The 16,797-nt window shown below is 41.7% G+C and overlaps 1 protein-coding gene across 2 annotated transcripts in view; it reads right to left on the bottom strand.

Annotated features, from left to right (window-relative positions):
* Nucleotides 1-16,797, bottom strand: part of NKD1 (NKD inhibitor of WNT signaling pathway 1) — a 115,006-nt gene that overhangs the window by 22,874 nt on the left and 75,335 nt on the right. The gene's annotated exons all lie outside the window — the stretch shown is intronic.

The following is a 16,797-nucleotide window of genomic DNA, read 5'->3' as shown; positions in this document are numbered from 1 at the left end:
AAGACTGCCTAGATTAGCCACGTAGGCACAATTTTGTTATGATGATGATGATGGTGATGATGACGATGATGATTCATATCTAGATAGAGCTTTTCAGTTAAAAACTGCTTTCCTCACAACAACCCTACGAGAAACAAAAAAGACACAGGCTCAGAAGGTAAAGGAAGTCTCATGGTCACAAAGAGAGGAAGATAAAACAGGGTTTTAGGCTTTGAAGGGATGTCAGCTAATCCTACACCCTCATTTTATAGATTAGGAAATTGAAGCCTAAGGGTGAGGGAGGAAGGAATAACCTGTCCAAGATCACCAGGGTCAGGAGCCAAGCTTTCTGACTCTCATCAGTGCCATCTTTTCCATTCCCCTCTACCCTCTTGGAACTAAACTGGTATTTCTTCTATCCTGGTTTCCACTCTCCAAGCCTAGTACTCTTTTTATTATATACCTGGATTGTCCATAAAGACTGGGGCCAAACTAGTACCCCACAGGGCTGCCCACAGTGATTGGCATATCCACCTGCTTTTTCTTGACAAAATAGAAAAAGTGATGCTGTCTGTCCACAAACATTTATAAATTCTTGGTGTGCCAATCATTTATAAATGGTACTATGTACCATTTGGTACTCTGTATGCTGTGCTAAATACTAAGGATACAGAGAAAAGCCAACATAGTCCCTGCCCTCAAGTTGCTCACATTTTATTCAAGGTATATATACACACACACACACACACACACACACACACACACACACACACACACACACACACATATACATATACATATACATATACATATACATATACAGAGTAAACTGGATTATCTCACAGGAAAAGTGCTGTCTGTGCAATGGAAAGAATGATGTAAATTCCTTTCATGGATTTTCATGCCAAACAGGAACCACCTTATGCAGCAGGTATAAAGGTTTTAGAGGCACTATATCATACAAAGACACTGAACAAGTCATATGAGGATGGTAGAAAACACACAGACTACCCCATTAATAGACTGGATTAATAGACTGAAACTTGGTTAGGACAGCCAGTCTAGCTATTGGACAAAGGATGGAAAAAGATCCAGACAGCTGATGTTAGTGTGCCATGGATCTGAGCCCAAATTATAATAAGTGATGACATGTGAATGTGAAATGTGAATGAATATGGAATGTCTGGGAGTGCATCCTTAATTTTAGAGGTTGTGGGGTGAACAATAACTGTCTTCTGAGCACCTGACCTGCAATCAGAAAGACTTGAGTTTAAATTTACCCTCAGACACTTACTAGCTATGTTACTTAGGGCAAGTCATTTAACCTCTATCTGCTTCAGTTTCCTAATCTGTAAAATGAGGATAATAATAGCACCTACTTCCTAGGGTGTTATAAGAATAAAATGAGATAATATTTGTAAAATGATAGCAGATACTTAATAAATCCTTCCTTCCTTCTTTCCATCCTTTTTGATGAAGAAAAAACCTACAACTTAGTTGTCAGCTTTTGCTTTAATCATCAAAAAAGTATTTAGGAAGAGTTTCTGAACATGGGGGCAGGGAGTGTACAGAAAAACTAGCATAGATGCTTTTCCTGCCTTCTGGGAGTTTATAATCAACAACAGGTACTAATACAGACAAATAGCTAAGGGGTCATAAATCAGAAAAAATAAGAGCCATAGACCAGTATAAGTGCATTAAAAGTGTACACAAGTTACACAATAGCTATGTATCTAAATGGTCACATGGAAATCAAATATTACTTAGGGTGAAGGATCTCTAGTCCTTAACATAATTTAATCTGTCCTACAAGAGAAGTATGAAGAGATGATTTCCCTGTGTGCCAGTAAAACTTCACATTTTCATAGCAATAGCTTAAAAGGCCACAAAAAAGGAATGTCCTCCCTGGAAGTCTGGTCTTTGTGTCTGTTTCTGTCTATTCTTATGTATGCCATTCCATCTGCTTTCTCACTGCACATGTGCGAGGAAAGGGTTGATATGTCTTGTGTTTTCCTTCCAAATGCCTATCTGTTTGACTCTCTACATCTTTCCCTATTGGTCTCTCTGTGTCTGATTCTATCTCCCCTCTTCTCTTAACATTTGGTACTCTCTCTCCATCTTGCTAAAATACAAAACTGAGGTATATGTTTCCTGTGTAATAAAATGTATTTTTATTGGCAATCTTAAAAGCAGGTGAAAGGGAGTTTGATACTTTTCTTAAAAACAAAACTAAAGAGTTACTTAGGTGATCTTCAAATGATTTTTTTCCTGTAAGTCAGCAATTTTTCATTAAAAAAAAAGAGATTTCCTCCTGTGGTTTACAGAAATATTTCAGTAAATCCACATTTTCACTTTATAATTAGTATTTAGTAATTAGTATGAATCTAGAGTTTGAGATTGGACTAATTTAAAGTTGAACATACCTACAGTAAAGAAAAGGGTAGAGAACAGAAGGATGTCAGAGATGATAAGCAGACATTAACATATATCCAAGTTCAGACAGGTTGGGAACAGAATCTGATATCCTGGTTCTTGACTGATTTGGGCAGTTGCAGGTACACATGTGAGAATATTTGTAGCAGAAACGTAATATTGAAATGTTCCTGTGCATCCAAGAGTAGTCTTATAATGGAGAAGGAGGGTAGGGGAAAAGCAAGAGGAAAGGCAGGTATGACATAAAGAATCCTTCTCAACACCGTGGGGGAAGAAGCAGTGAGGAGTCTTAATTCCTTAGTGTTCAAAAGCAATAAATCCCTAAGACAGACCAAAGCAAGGCCCCAGCTGGAGACCCTAATTCCAAGCAAACCCCAACTCTTCTTAAAAACTTAACAGAAATTTATTGATTGGATGATGCAAAGGACAAGTCTACAAATGACTAGGGGAAGAAACTGTCACACTCTACCCACTAAATGTGTCCCAGTAGGGCTTGATGCAAGGTACTTTGAGATGCTGAGCATATCTATCAGTGTTCAGTACCCATGTAACACTAATTATCAGTAGATAAGAAGACAGAATAAATAAGATCCAGCCCTTTACCTTCAGTAAGATTACATTCTAATAGGTGGATATAGTTAACAAATAGCTACAATTCTATATGCATGCTAAAAGTATAGGGAGAGATAGCATGGTAGAGTGGATAGAGAGCTGGCTGAGAAGTTAGGTCCCAAAATGATAAGATGACCCTGGGCAAGTCACCTCTCATAGTCCCCAGGCAACTTTCCAAGAAAATAAGTTTCAGAGCAGGTCAAAATGTGGAATTTCTTCGTTGAGGATTTCCTATTTCAATGAAATCACAGGTCCAGACACCGAAAGAGTGCCTAAGAGAAGTGGCAATCAAAGTCCTATGTGTGGCTTAAGGAAGTGAGCCTTCACTCCTGTAAGGTGGTTCATTTTCTGAGGACCTGTCTGTAATTGGTCTCCCTGAGTTGTAAAATTATACCTTTCCCAATACTCATCCAATTGGCTTCATCTACTTCTCCATTCAACACCCTACTCAGGACCAAATTTGGTCAGCAAAACTAGAACCCTGGGGAGGGATGGGTGTCTTTGAGTCAAGTTTCTAAAGTTCCAGGTTAGAGGAGGGCTGAGTAATTCTGTAATGACCTGGGACCAGTCACAATCTGCCATAATAAGGTTGCCTACTCTACATCATCTTGACTCCACTTTCCATATTGCCAGAATTACAAAGGTGCAGCCATCAAGAGCTTGTTGGAGACATAAGCTCAGGCTTCACTGACTATTGTCAGAGCTCCCTCCCTAGGCTTCATTTCCAGTCAAGAGCCAAAGCCCAAGCCCCTCCACCCTTCTCAAAAGCTAGTTTTATTTAATTTGGGGCGAGTCCTGACAAACCTGACCATCTACTAGCTACTCTTCAACTGTTCAAAAATGTTTATATGTGTCCGTTCCAGAAGCTAGGAGTAGGGTTGATCTCATAAACAATCATGAGTTTGCCTTCTAAATGGGGGGACAGAGGGCCCTAAATTAAAAAAAAAATCCTTAACTGAATATCACACAGGGACAGTGGTTCCATCTTGACATGCAGCAAGTTTAAATGCAAACAATTTCTTTAGCTTCAAAGTCCCCTCCCTCAACAATCCCCATCCTTTAAAAAAAAAAAAAAGATGAGGGCTCAGTCTTCAAAGCACCCCGCTTAGCTTAACTCAGAAGAGGTCCTGGCTAGAGATGCAAGCCTCCCCTGCTTATCTAAACCAAACCCAAAGTTCAAAAGAAAGCTATCAGCAAACTACCTTCAGGTTCAATATCTCCTTTCAACTTGTGTTTGATAAAGCCTAAAGAAAGAAACCCCTATCATTGCTCTTTCCTTACTCCTACTCTCCTCCTCTTCTCTTCCTACTCCTGAGAGAGAGAGAGAGAGAGAGAGAGAGAGAGAGAGAGAGAGAGAGAGAGAGAGAGAGAGAGAGGGAGGGAGGGAGAAAGAGAGAGAGAGAGGGAGGGAGGGAGGGAGGGAGAGGGAGAGAAGAGACAAGATAATCCTGATTCTCTTGGTTTCTTCCTTTTCACTTGGATGTGGAGTTGCTTCTAACTATCTTTGTTTCCATGACTTAACCGATGACTAACCTGACCTGAACTGAATCCACTGAAGCCGACAGTCCACCTCCCCTAGGGCACCACTGCAGTCCCTACTGGGGTGAGCAGCCTGGAGTTACTGCTAGCCAACAGGGCATTCTTCACAACCTGGCCACCTCCTACCTCACCAATCTTCTTACAGTTGACTCCCCTCCACACACTGATTTACCTTCACTGACCTACTTAATTATCCTCTTCCATACTGGCTGTGCCCAGTTCCTGGAATTTTCTCCCTCCTCACCCCCACTTCCCTGGCTTCCCATTGTCAAGACATCGGTCAATCACAACTTTCTCAAGGAGATCCTGCTAGAACCTTCCTCCTTAAGGTTACCTTCTACCTACTCTATACTTCACTTGCCTTTGTCTCCCCCACAGAAGGCTAAACTCCTTGAGGGTAGGGACTGTTTTTGTCTTTTATGCCCAACCCTCTCTACAGTGCCCAGAACACAGTAAGTGCTCAATAGATGCTGGTTGACTGACTAACAATGAAGGAACTGGTCCAGTCCCTTCACTGACTACAAGGGGAGACCAAATTGCTCCCCTTCACCCAGGAATCCCAATCCTGTCAGGCTCCAGAAGAGATTTTACCCTCTCACCCTGTTCCATTGGTTACAGTGCTTAATTACACCTGACAGAAATGGCACAGAAAACATCCTGAAACCATCCCAGACATTTATTTTGGTCCCTCCCAGGAATTGCTTATTAATTAAGATAACATTTTGATCTGGTTCAAAGGGTGCAGAGGTTTCAAAAAATATAGGATGTTTTCATGCTGACTTCAGCTTCCCCAAACAAAAACAAAACAAGAAATCCTGCACTAATACCACTTTCCCCGCCCCCCAAAAAACCCCACCACTCCTGAAACAGAATTAATCTTGCTCCATCAGTCATAAGACAGCAATGCCGAGTGACAAGTCATCCATTAGACTGTTGGAAATTGCTAATTGGAGCTCACTGTGGTGCCAACAAGGTCAAATTATTTCCAAGGAACAATAACATTCAGATCCGTAGTTTGGTGCCAGGGGAAGATCCAATTATCTGCCTGTTCCTTTCGTCCCCTGCCACATGTTCCCCTTCCCATGTCCTGGCCCCAGGAGGTCACATCTTGATGCAGCTATTTGGGATTTACTATAAACAGTGGATGCCATGGCAGTGTTTATTCATTTAATTCTTTAACAACACTTACACACAGAAAGGGCAGAATAATCAAGTTGGTTTGTTTGTTTAAGCAAATTATGGGCATAAAAGGTGTTATAGGAGAGAGGGATGATTCTTGCTATCTGTGAAGTTCTCCACCCCCACCCAAGCTCCCCTCTCTGAGCCTGCCCTTTGTCATTTTTCACACTCAAGTCATGAAGAAAGCAGTACCATGCACGCTGACCAGATTATGGGCTCTATTTCCCATTAGCTCCCAATCTGGCTCCATTCCACCCCCAGCAACTGCCAGATTAAACGCATTACTTGACCATCTTCACCCAGATCACTTTGATGTTCCGTTCTCATGCTTCAAAATACCTTTTGGATGAAGATCAGACAGCATTAAACAGAATTACTAATTAATTAAGCAAAGTTAAATTTTAAACACTGTTTGTTGTGTTAGCCAAAAGCCTGAACAGAACAGACTTTTTTTCCTTCAGTAAGATCAAAGACAGTCTCTTCCCTCTCCCCTCCCCCAGTTCTTTCTTTAAAGAAAGAAGGAAGGAAGGGAAAAAAAGGGGGAAGAAAGAAAAGAAGAAGAAAAAGTGTAAACTTTAGTTATGTAGAGTTAAAAGCAAATACCTGTAGTGGTGGGCTGTGACTCTGATCATCAGACATAACAGAAGGCACATTATAGGATTGCAATATGCTGTCCGAGACATTATCACTTAATTCTGAAGAGAGTACAATTTGAGTGTAAATTGTCACCTTCACATGGACCATTCACTCTGTCTAATAGCATTATCTACCCTGGGAGTTTGAGACTGGGATGGCACAAAGCCCACCCAGGCCTCAAGCTGCTGACAGCTGGCGCCACCCAAACAGCTCCAGAAGAAAAAGAGGTGAGTTGAAATAAAACAGACTCCTACACCCCTCCCCCCCTTTTCCCCCCTTGCTCCAGATGGCTACCACCATGAACAGGGAACTCTGCTACTCAGACAACTTCAGTGGCCTTCCCCTCCACCATACTCCTGGAATATCCTCCAATAAAGTAAATCCCACATGGAAAATTATCCCCATGAACACCCCCTCCGCATATTCTTTGGGGTTCAGGTCTAGCTCGAGCCCTGCCTCATCCATGAAACCTTCCCTGGTGCTCCTGAGTGACACGGATCTCTCCATTCTTGACCTCCAATGGCACTTAAAATCTATACCACGTATTCTGGTTTTATTATGTACTCTTTCTGACAGTTCTTGAATGTCACATCTCCCCAGGTAGACTATGCATTCCTGAAAAAAAGAACTTCTCTTGAATATCTCCCATAGCATGGTGCTGGGCACACCAGAAATGTCCAATCAATTTATGATTCTCTGAGGTTGAAGGGGAATCTGGTCCATTTTTAAATCAACATGAAATACGTAAAGTCCAAAAACTGGCTTATGTCAACATTAGCCTGCTAATCTCAACATTGTCCAGTGAGGACTGGCTAATTAGTGTCACCTTAGAAAGAAGAGTCTAAATCTTAGAAATGGTTATTGCTAAATTAGCACCACTTACAAACAAGGACCATATTTCAACTGCATCAATCAATCAATAAACATTTATTAAGCACCTACTATGTGTCAGGCACTGTGCTAAACATTGGGTAGGCAAAAAGAGGTGAAATACAATCCCTGCCTGCATGGAACTTACATTCTATAGGGGGAGACATCATGCAAGCAAATATATAGAAAGCAAGCTATATATAAGATAAATTGGAAATAACTGATAAAGGGAAGGCACCGAAATTAAGAAAGGCTGAGTAAGTATTCCTATAGAAGGCAGAATTTTAGTTGGGACTTCAAGGAACTCAGGGAGGTCAATGTATGGGCAACATCTCCTCTCAACTCAGTTAATTAGTGAGTAAGCCCTTTGTAAGATTTAATATGAGTTAGGTTTTTTGGTCCAGTATCTGGATGCTAGCCATCACATGTACAGGGCATGTAGCTTATTATCAGCTAAAAATGTTATAGTTTTAGGCTGACATGCCCCTTACTTTCAGAACGCTTCTAGATAACCACCTTCCATTATCGGCTGGCATTGCAAATAAAGACTAATTTTAACATTTGCCTGAGCCAAACATAATTAGGAAGGTAAGCCCATTGCCAGCAATGACTAAAAGTTTACAACACATGCCAAGCAGAACAGAATGGACCCTTGGATCATGCTCTACTTTGGACTGTTTCACCCTTTCTTTAACCCACTTTTCTAGATAATAAAGAGCTCACTATATACAGAGTGAATCATAGAAGGTCAGAGCTGGGAGGGACTTTAAGGATCATATAATCCAATCTTATTCATTTTTAAAATGAGGAAACTGAGGCCTAGAGAAAGTAAATAGTGAGCTGGAACCCATGGAATAGGATAGTGAATCCCAAAGCAAGAGGCTCCGCATGTAAGCAGTCAACCTTAGCACCTCATCCCTGGGCTGGCAAAGATCACGGGAGGCAGCATGGTATAATAGGTATAGTCTTGATGTGTTATCTATTACCAGCTTATCAAAAAATGTAACCAAGTTACCTTCAGGATATTCAGAATGGGCAGGGCAGAAAATGACATCATCCCTCACTCCCTCTGCTCCAACTTCAAACATGGTCACATGTAAAAGTAATTCCCAATGGACTAACATACTGAAGGGTCAGTTTTCTGTTGGTTAATAGGGCAGGACCCCTTTGTTTCAACACTGTGGTACCCAACAAGTTATATTATCTAGATGGTGGAACCAACTTTCTGCCTATTAATGGAGCATGCCCCTTCTTTCTAAAACTCTTTAGAAACAAAAAAGACTTCCCCTTGATTGGCCTTCAGGGATGACAGAGTTTGGCAGGGAGAAGATAGACACTGCCTCAGATCTGGAAGCAAAACTAAAAAGAAAGCCCAGACCCTAGGGAGAAAAGACATGGCTATATCATGTGGTTTAATTTAACTCCTAGCAAATAGGATGTCAAGATGGAGGATTTCTTGGCCCTCTCCCTTGACGTGCTCTTTTACCCCATGGGGTTGTACAGATTTTCAGTCTTTCTCCTTTTCTCACTCTCCCTCTTACCTTCCAAGGGATGCTAGAGAGGTTGCTAATATACCCCTAACTATGAGCTTTCAGGCATTAGACAAAAACATTAGTACATGGACAGTACTAATGCCATGCTGCAGATAAAGCCCCACACAGAATGTGAATCCAGAATACTACCCAAAACCTAATTGAAAATTAAGGCACTCAACAGGTATGGCAGCAACACACCTGTAATCCTTGATCCTGAGGAAGCTAAGGCTAGTGAATGACTTGAGCTCAATTCTGAGCTGTGGTGGAATTAAGTAGATTGCCTTCTGCACTAATTCTAAAACTAATAAGGTGAGCCTCTTCATTGGGTGGGCCACCAAATTGTTTAAGGATGTGTCAACTAGCCCAGGTTGGAAATGTAGCAGATCAAAGCTACCCTGCTTTGCAGACCACAAATGACCACTGTACTTCTAGCCTGGGCAAGGAGGGGGGGCAGGGGAAGAAAAAGAGGAAAGGAAAGGGAAGAGAGAGGGGTAAAAGGAGAAAAAGAGAAAGAGGGAAGTAAGATACAGAAAGCCTGAAAGACAGAGACAAAATGGCAGAGAGAGAGAGAATATATTAGAAACACTGCTAGGCATCATTTCCCTCCCACAACAAAGTCAAGTTTTCCTGACTCTTCTAAAAACCAAAATAATCCAAAATTCTTCCTCTGTTTAGGAGCAAGGTACCCAGTTCTCCAAGAATAGCTCAGATCCAGAGGCTCCCTCTAAATAAAACTGCCCCTCTACTTCTATTTCTCCCCTACCCAAATGTAATTTTCTGTCAGCAGCTTTTACACACAGACCAGGTGTGTGGGGGCAAAGGAAGGGGAAAAAAAATAATACCCTTTGGACAAATGAATTTCAATCTTTCTTTTTCCTCCTTGAAAGTACAGGGTTGATGGCCATTCTCTGCTTTGAGGCTTGGATAGGATTGAGATGAAACATCTGTTTGGGGAAGGGGAGTAGGGGGCGGGAAGGAAGCAAAAGAAAAAAAATTGGAAAAAGAACCAAAAAAAAAAAAAAAGCTTTTTTTTTTGGCTAAAAATATCATGTCTCTTTTTCCCCCAAAACTTAAAACATGTGATGAAATTCAACTTTTAAAATATAACCCCCAAGCTACTTGAAACTATAAAAGTCTCCTTAGTATCTGAGACAAGTCAGAATTTCCACTGTTCAAGCTGCGCTTTTATGAACAGCAGACTTTAGAGAAAGGGCACTTGTTCTCTCTCCATTGCGGGAAAACTTTGGGTTTCTGTAGCTACAGTAGCAACAGTGGAGTCAGAGCTGACAAAAGCTCTCTGAATGGAGGACAGCAAGCTGGCCAGAACAATGCCACCACGGCTTGGCCTGCCCACCCCTCTGCAGCACTCATGAGCTCCTAAGATGGTTGGCACCATTGAATCTCCCCTCCCTCTAACTGCTCCAAAGATAAGACTCATCTCCCTGCTATCTGGGGAACCTTACAATATTGACCAAAGGTGTCTCAGAAATAGAATCAATGAATCCTCAAGGAAGTACCTACCAAGTGCTTGACTGAGTTACTGAATGCTGAACTTGAGATCAAGAGACTCAAAATCTAGTCCCAGCTCTAAACTATGTGCCTCTGGGCAAGTCATTTTATATTTCTGGGAATCAGTTTTCTCTTTGGCCAATTATGGGAACAGGACTAGATATTTTTAAGGTCTTCTTTTAGCAGTGTCTATGATCTTAGAGAAAATTCAGAGATGCCAAGAATTGTTTCTTCTGTGACTAGGAGAGTCTTGAAAATAATCAAGTACTCACTGAGGGAAAGCTACCAGCAGCCAGGCAAGTGGGAAGGTGGAAGTAGGGGAGGAGAGGAAAAGAGCTGACTTCATTTTCAAGTAGATTCTTCTTTAAGAAAAAGTTGATACATGAAAACCAGAACTTTAAAAAAAACATATTTTACAAGGAAAGTGTGATATTCATATTATAGAAAGACTTTGCTTTATTGAAAGCGACACCCCAATGCTCCTTTAAATAGGCAACTCTCTCATTTGCTGATAGTCCACTTGTCTGCCTAAGGGAAGAGGAAGAGGAAAAGAGTAACCTAAAACTTAAGTGTTCAGAGCCCTCAGCCCCTGAAGATCAATCAGAATGGAAGATTAAGTATTTCTGAAGTGACCAAGTAACACAGGATTGAATTTGCACAGACCTTCTCAGGATCACACCTCTGGACTAAAGCATGGTCACACCTCTACTTACATCCCTAGAGACCTCGGAAGGGTAAAAGGGGCAAAGGGAGAGGTGAGAAGTCCATTACATTGGCTGAATACAAAGAAAACAAAAAGCTTGTAAAAATTGTCCAGATAATCCTGCTGGGCATTTTACAAACAGAATCTAGATCTTCCTGGGACCAGAATGTATAGAAAACAATAATGAAATAATGATACAAGCAGGGAAGAGGTGTATAGAGGACATGGAGTCCCTTTTACAGGAAGCTTTCCCCAACCCCTCTTTAATTCCAATGTCTTCCTTCCATTAATGCTTTCTATTGATCCTGTATATACCTTGCTTTGTTGTCTCCTCCATTGGACTGCGAACTTCCTGAGGGCAAGAACTATCTTTTGACTCTTTTTGTATCCACAGGACTTGGCACAGTGTCTGGCACATAGTAGGTGATTGATAAATGTTTATTGATTGATTGAGAACAAATTCCAGAGAACATGAATTACCTAGGAAATAACCCCTAGCAGTATAAAAGTAGTGTCCTTGTAACTCGGGGAAACAACACTGGACTTTAGAGTTCTAGGACCTGGGTTTAAATTCATCCTCTGTCACTGCCTGAATACCTCATGGCAAGTTATTTCCCCTCTCTGTGCCTCAATGTCTTCCTCTGTAAAATAAGAGAGCTGCAGTAGATCTACCATCCCTTCGAATCCTAAAAGCCTGTGATGCGAAGCTAGGGATGTGATTTCATCAGTACTGGGAACACCAAGAAGGATACTACAAAACAGGTTGGCACCTTCCCAACAACATTAAACTTAAGAGAGATGCCTAGAACACTGAGGAGTGGGTCAGATAGTCATTAGGTATGAGATGCAGGACTAGAACACTGGTCTTCCTGGTTCCAAGTCTGGTTCTCTATCTACCATGAAGGAAAGTTGAATATTATAGAACCATAGATTGTGAGCTAGAAGGAATTTCCAAGACCACTTAGTCCATTCCCCTTCATTTTACAGATGGGGAAACTGAGGCTTAGTGAGAGGAAGTGACTTGCCCCAGGTCATACGGGCAGTTCCCCCCACTCTAGAACTAATGCTCTTTCCTCTGCAACATGTTGCCTTCCTGACACGTTCTAATATACTAGGCATAAGATACTTTGCCATTGATACTGACCAAGGTTTCTGATCACTCTAAGCTTTGATAATTGACACGAAGCAATGGGCAATGTGAATTGTCCTCTGGCCAGCTCCAGTTTCAGTGCCTGAAGCCACTTTCCTTATTCTATTCCCCTCTCAGTTCCTTTCATTAATTCATAGTTTGGTGAAAGAAGAGTCCAGTGAGTGGGAAGACACTGGTGACAGGGACGGTCTTGCCTTGAAGCTCTCCCAATCATACCCATTACAAAAGCCTGACAAAGCCAACTCCTCCAATGACTGTTTTAAGCACAAAGCCAGGACCTCCTACAAACCTGGAGGTGATGCCTAGAGGAGAGAGAAAGAGTGAGAGAGGACCCAGATGGTCCTTTCAGAGCAGGAGGGAGGAATTAGTCATTTGATCAAAGAGGAATTTGCTTTTAAACTTGACTTCAGTGGACTGATGTGACAGTCAAACTTGAAAAGGGGAGTGTCAAAGACATAGCACCAAGTTAGAGACTCCCATACAGAGCTGACTCTGTGACTTATACCTCCAAAGTCTCAGATACAGATAGCCAGAGAAAGATGGAAAAAGACAGACCCCGAATCAGGAAGAGAGAACACTCAGATCCTTGAGAGGGGAGACAAGGAGGCAGCTAGAAACAGGGGAGAGAAAGAGTGGTACAGTGGATGGAGAGCTGGACTAGAGAGTCAGGAAGACAAGAACTTGACTATTGCTTCATATGCTTGATAGCTGGGAAAGTCACTTTCCTTGGCCCCAGTTTCTTCTTCTATAAAACAAGGGGGTTAGGTTTAATGCCCTGTAGGGTCCCTTCCAATTCTAAATCTCTGACCCTTAGATTTGCAGAAAACAGATTTTTATAAACAGGTTGTATACCTCTATTCTACTGTTTACAAACAGGAAAATATCAAGTTTCTGATCCCTTTCCTTAGAACTCTTGGCCAGAAGTGGTCCATGTTGAACACTGGATCTCCTGCCCATGTTGGGGGAGGGGTAACTGTGGTAACTAGCCCATACGGTTGCTGTGATGAAAGATCTCTCTAAAAAACACAAATTGCTATAAAAATACAAGCTATTGCTTCGATTGCCTGTCACAGGTTGCTAGCCCCTGACTAGAGGGTAAAGAGGTGAAGGGAAGTCAGTAGCTTTAAGCAGGGGTTCCATGCCTCTTCTTCACTCCCTTTGTTTTCTGTGAACCCCAGGAGACCGCCTCAAGAAGGCAGACAGTCAGGAGAGATGCAGGATGTTTGTGGGACCTCAGGCAGGTGATAGTGACGAGAAAAGCTCACCTGAGGCTCTCCTCCTTTCCTCTCCTACAGCCCGGCCTGGCCAGGCTAGGCCAGGATGCTGAGTACATAACAGTGGCCACTTTCCAAGCTTCACCTCTACTGAAGCAGGAACACTAAGTCAACAATCTGGCTCTCACGGCTCGAAGGCTTTTGATGTTTACTTTGTTCTGTCTCCAGTTCAAAAGGAAGCACTAATGCTCTAGCCCTCTTACCAAATACAATCTTAATCTGAGGATTTTGAGCTTTTTCAGTGGGCTAGTTAAGTCTGTTAAGAGGAGGGGATTTGATCCAGCTTTCCATAACAACACAGGAGTTAAATCCCGCTTCTTTATGGATGGCTAGGAGCCTTCTTTTTATCTTCAAGCCTCAGATGGCCTTTTTTCCCCTTTAAACACCCCTCAAGCCCTCCAAAAGGCAATGAACTTGGCGACGAGAAGAGTCAATTATTTCTTCCCCTACCCCTTGTTGGCCAGTCTTCTGTGGGGCTCAAGGCTTGCTTGATCCTTCCAAGAGAAGCAACAGCAGCAGGGTGTTGGTCTCCAAGGAGCTTCCAAAATGCTAATTGCCCATTGCTGTTTGCTGGACACTCCTAATCCTAATCTAACTCAGGGTCCTTCCAGGCACTAAAATTTCATCTTCTTGGAAGCATTCTCATCATTAGCAGCACTGTTATTGTATATTTCATACTCTATATGTACTAGGAACTGAGTAGTCATGAAGATGAATGGAATGTCCCTTAAAATGAATGGAATTTAACTTCCCCTCGAATAAAACCTGGACTGTGGTCTTTCATTGGCCAAAACTATTTGGCTACAAGTAAAATGTATCTGAGATCAAATGACTTATTTCTGTTAGAAGTTCAACAGAAATGAAGCCATTATATTCATGACTTTCTTTAGACAGTGAGCTCTTTGAGGGACTGTCACTTCAGCTCTTTTTGTATCTCTAGTGCTTAGTATAGTGCCTAGTCTATAGTTGGTGCTTAATGTTTGTTGATTGATATTAGGTGCTTAAAAAGTGCTTGCTGACTGACTGACTGACCATCCTTTTTAATAAGGAAGTAATCAAGGAAAGTATTAGCCCAATCATAGATTATAGATGTACTCTCAGAGCCAATAGAGTTAAATTCAGAGAAGTTCTTCATCAGACTGGCCTCAGGGTGATGAATTTTTCCACCCTGGCCCCTTCTGTAACATCATCATCTATCTAAGAAATTGTAGAGAAACTATATTCCATTTTAATAGAAGGTATACTAGCATCAACAAAATCAAAAATCTGAAGTATAGATTAGGAAAGTCACTCCATTCAGAGACTGAAATACCTGTATTGAGTCCTGGCACTGACACTTATTGGCTCTGTGACCTTAGGCAAGTCATTTCCCCATTGTGAGCCCCAGCTTCGTCATCTGCAAAATATTTATGACCGGTTCTAATACTTAACTCGCAGAATTATTCAAAGGAAAGCACTTTAGAAATTTTCAAGCTATTATGTAAAAGTGAGCTATTATTATTGTTAATTGTTATTATCATTAAGATTTACGAAAAGTTCCCTAGGTGAACTTGGATTCTTCACCCATGCCTGGTTTCCCTCTGGTTTTCTGTCTATAAGACTTCAAATGCAAAAAATGAAGTGATAAAGGTGAACTTTGCTGGTCATACCTAAAGCACTACAAACAAAGTGATTCCATTGGGTCTGGGTCCCTGCCCACTCTCCAAAGGCAGGATCTCCTCCTGGAAAAGCCTACTTCCTATCTAGAAATGCTGCTGCTAATTGGCATTGACAGGAAGGGGCTTGACGGGCTGAACTGAGTGATTCACAGTATTGGTATTTCTGGGCCCAGGCAGTCAGACTCAGCTCATCAGGCTTTCTCTGGGTACACGCTACATTGCCCCCATTCAGAGAGAAAACGGCAGTGGATCAAAAGGGGGGAGTCCCAGGAAATAACAGGGCCATCAGAGCCGCTGCTCATCCAGGCGCAGCTTCCAACTCTTTGTATAAATATAAGCAGTGGAGAAGAGGCAAAACCAATTCTCATCTCTGATAGGCAGTTTTCTGTTTTCAAGTTTGCCCATATCAGTGGCACTGTAGTGTAAAGTACATGAGGGAAACAGACCAGTCAGAACATAGCATCTCATCCTTTATCTTTGTTATAGGTTCACTGTGTTCCTGACTAAGTCAATTCATCACTCTGCCTCAGTTTCTTTATTTCATAAATAGGTTTAGGGACTCCCCAGGTGCCAAGATGGAATGACCTGCTCATAGTCAATCAATCACTGGGCAGGGAGAATATCTAGGGGCTCAGGGTCTTGCTGCTCTCTGGCCTCTATAGAAGTACAGAGAAGAAGATAGAAGTATAGATTATTATTGTTTACCTCCCTCTATCCTCTAGCTATATCCCCACTTTCTAGCTCTAGACCCTGTCCCCACCCTCCCCTTTTGTAAGTTATTTTTTTCCAGTTAAAATAGAACATTACTGCTCATTAAAGAGATTCTAATTTCTAGATTCCAAACACCATCTATTCCCAGAACATAAACTCTGTTCATACCCCAGAAAATGAAACACCACCACCCCCACCCTCCCAACCTGGCTCCTTTAATCCTGGAAGACTCTAAAATTCAGAGTTCCTATAGTTGATATACGACCCTTAAGACTTCTCAAGATAAAAATATGGGATAATAGAAGGATTCAGAGGACCTGGTTCTGAACCCTAGCTTGGCTACTAAATGTGACCTTGGTCAATTTTCTTAACTTCTCTGGGCCTAAAGTTTCTTCATCTATAAAATGGAAAAGGAAGGGAGAAGGGGAAGAGGGTAGATTGATTATATGACTGCTAAGGTCTCCTTCAACTCTAAATTCTATGAACCCTTCAGAGATCAAAATCAGCTTTAGTCTCCAAAAGTTTCATCAGAGCCACACCTGAGCTAGAACTTCCAAATGGACTTCATTTTCTCTCCCCCTCCCCCCTAAAATCCCCATTTTCTCCATGACTTTGAATACAGAATTAGACACCAGAGATCAAAAAGGTTTGTTCTGTTTTTCCCTATCAGGTTCAACATTCTTGAATTCCTGTTTCTCAACCAATGGATTATGATGAGGATGGATTACATCCTACGTTTCCTCAAGTCATTTCCCCTGATTTTGATATCAAAGGACAAAAAATTTGAGAAGCCTGGTAGAACCCTAAACTTGGAAACAGGAAGTCCTAGGTTCGAATCCTGATTCAGACACTTACTAGTTGTGTGAGTGTGGGTAAGTCATTTAAGCTCTCTGTGTTTGGTTTCCTCATGGACTTCTGATTCCCTTTGTAACCCTCAATCTATGACCTCATGAAAAAAGTGTATGTGGTGTATGTGGTTGCAAGTTGGTTGGATAGATGACAATACCAA

This window comes from Notamacropus eugenii, chromosome 1 (genome assembly GCF_028372415.1).
Source record: "Notamacropus eugenii isolate mMacEug1 chromosome 1, mMacEug1.pri_v2, whole genome shotgun sequence".
Taxonomy (NCBI): Eukaryota; Metazoa; Chordata; class Mammalia; order Diprotodontia; family Macropodidae; genus Notamacropus; species Notamacropus eugenii.
This window is presented reverse-complemented; position numbering and strand designations above follow the sequence as displayed.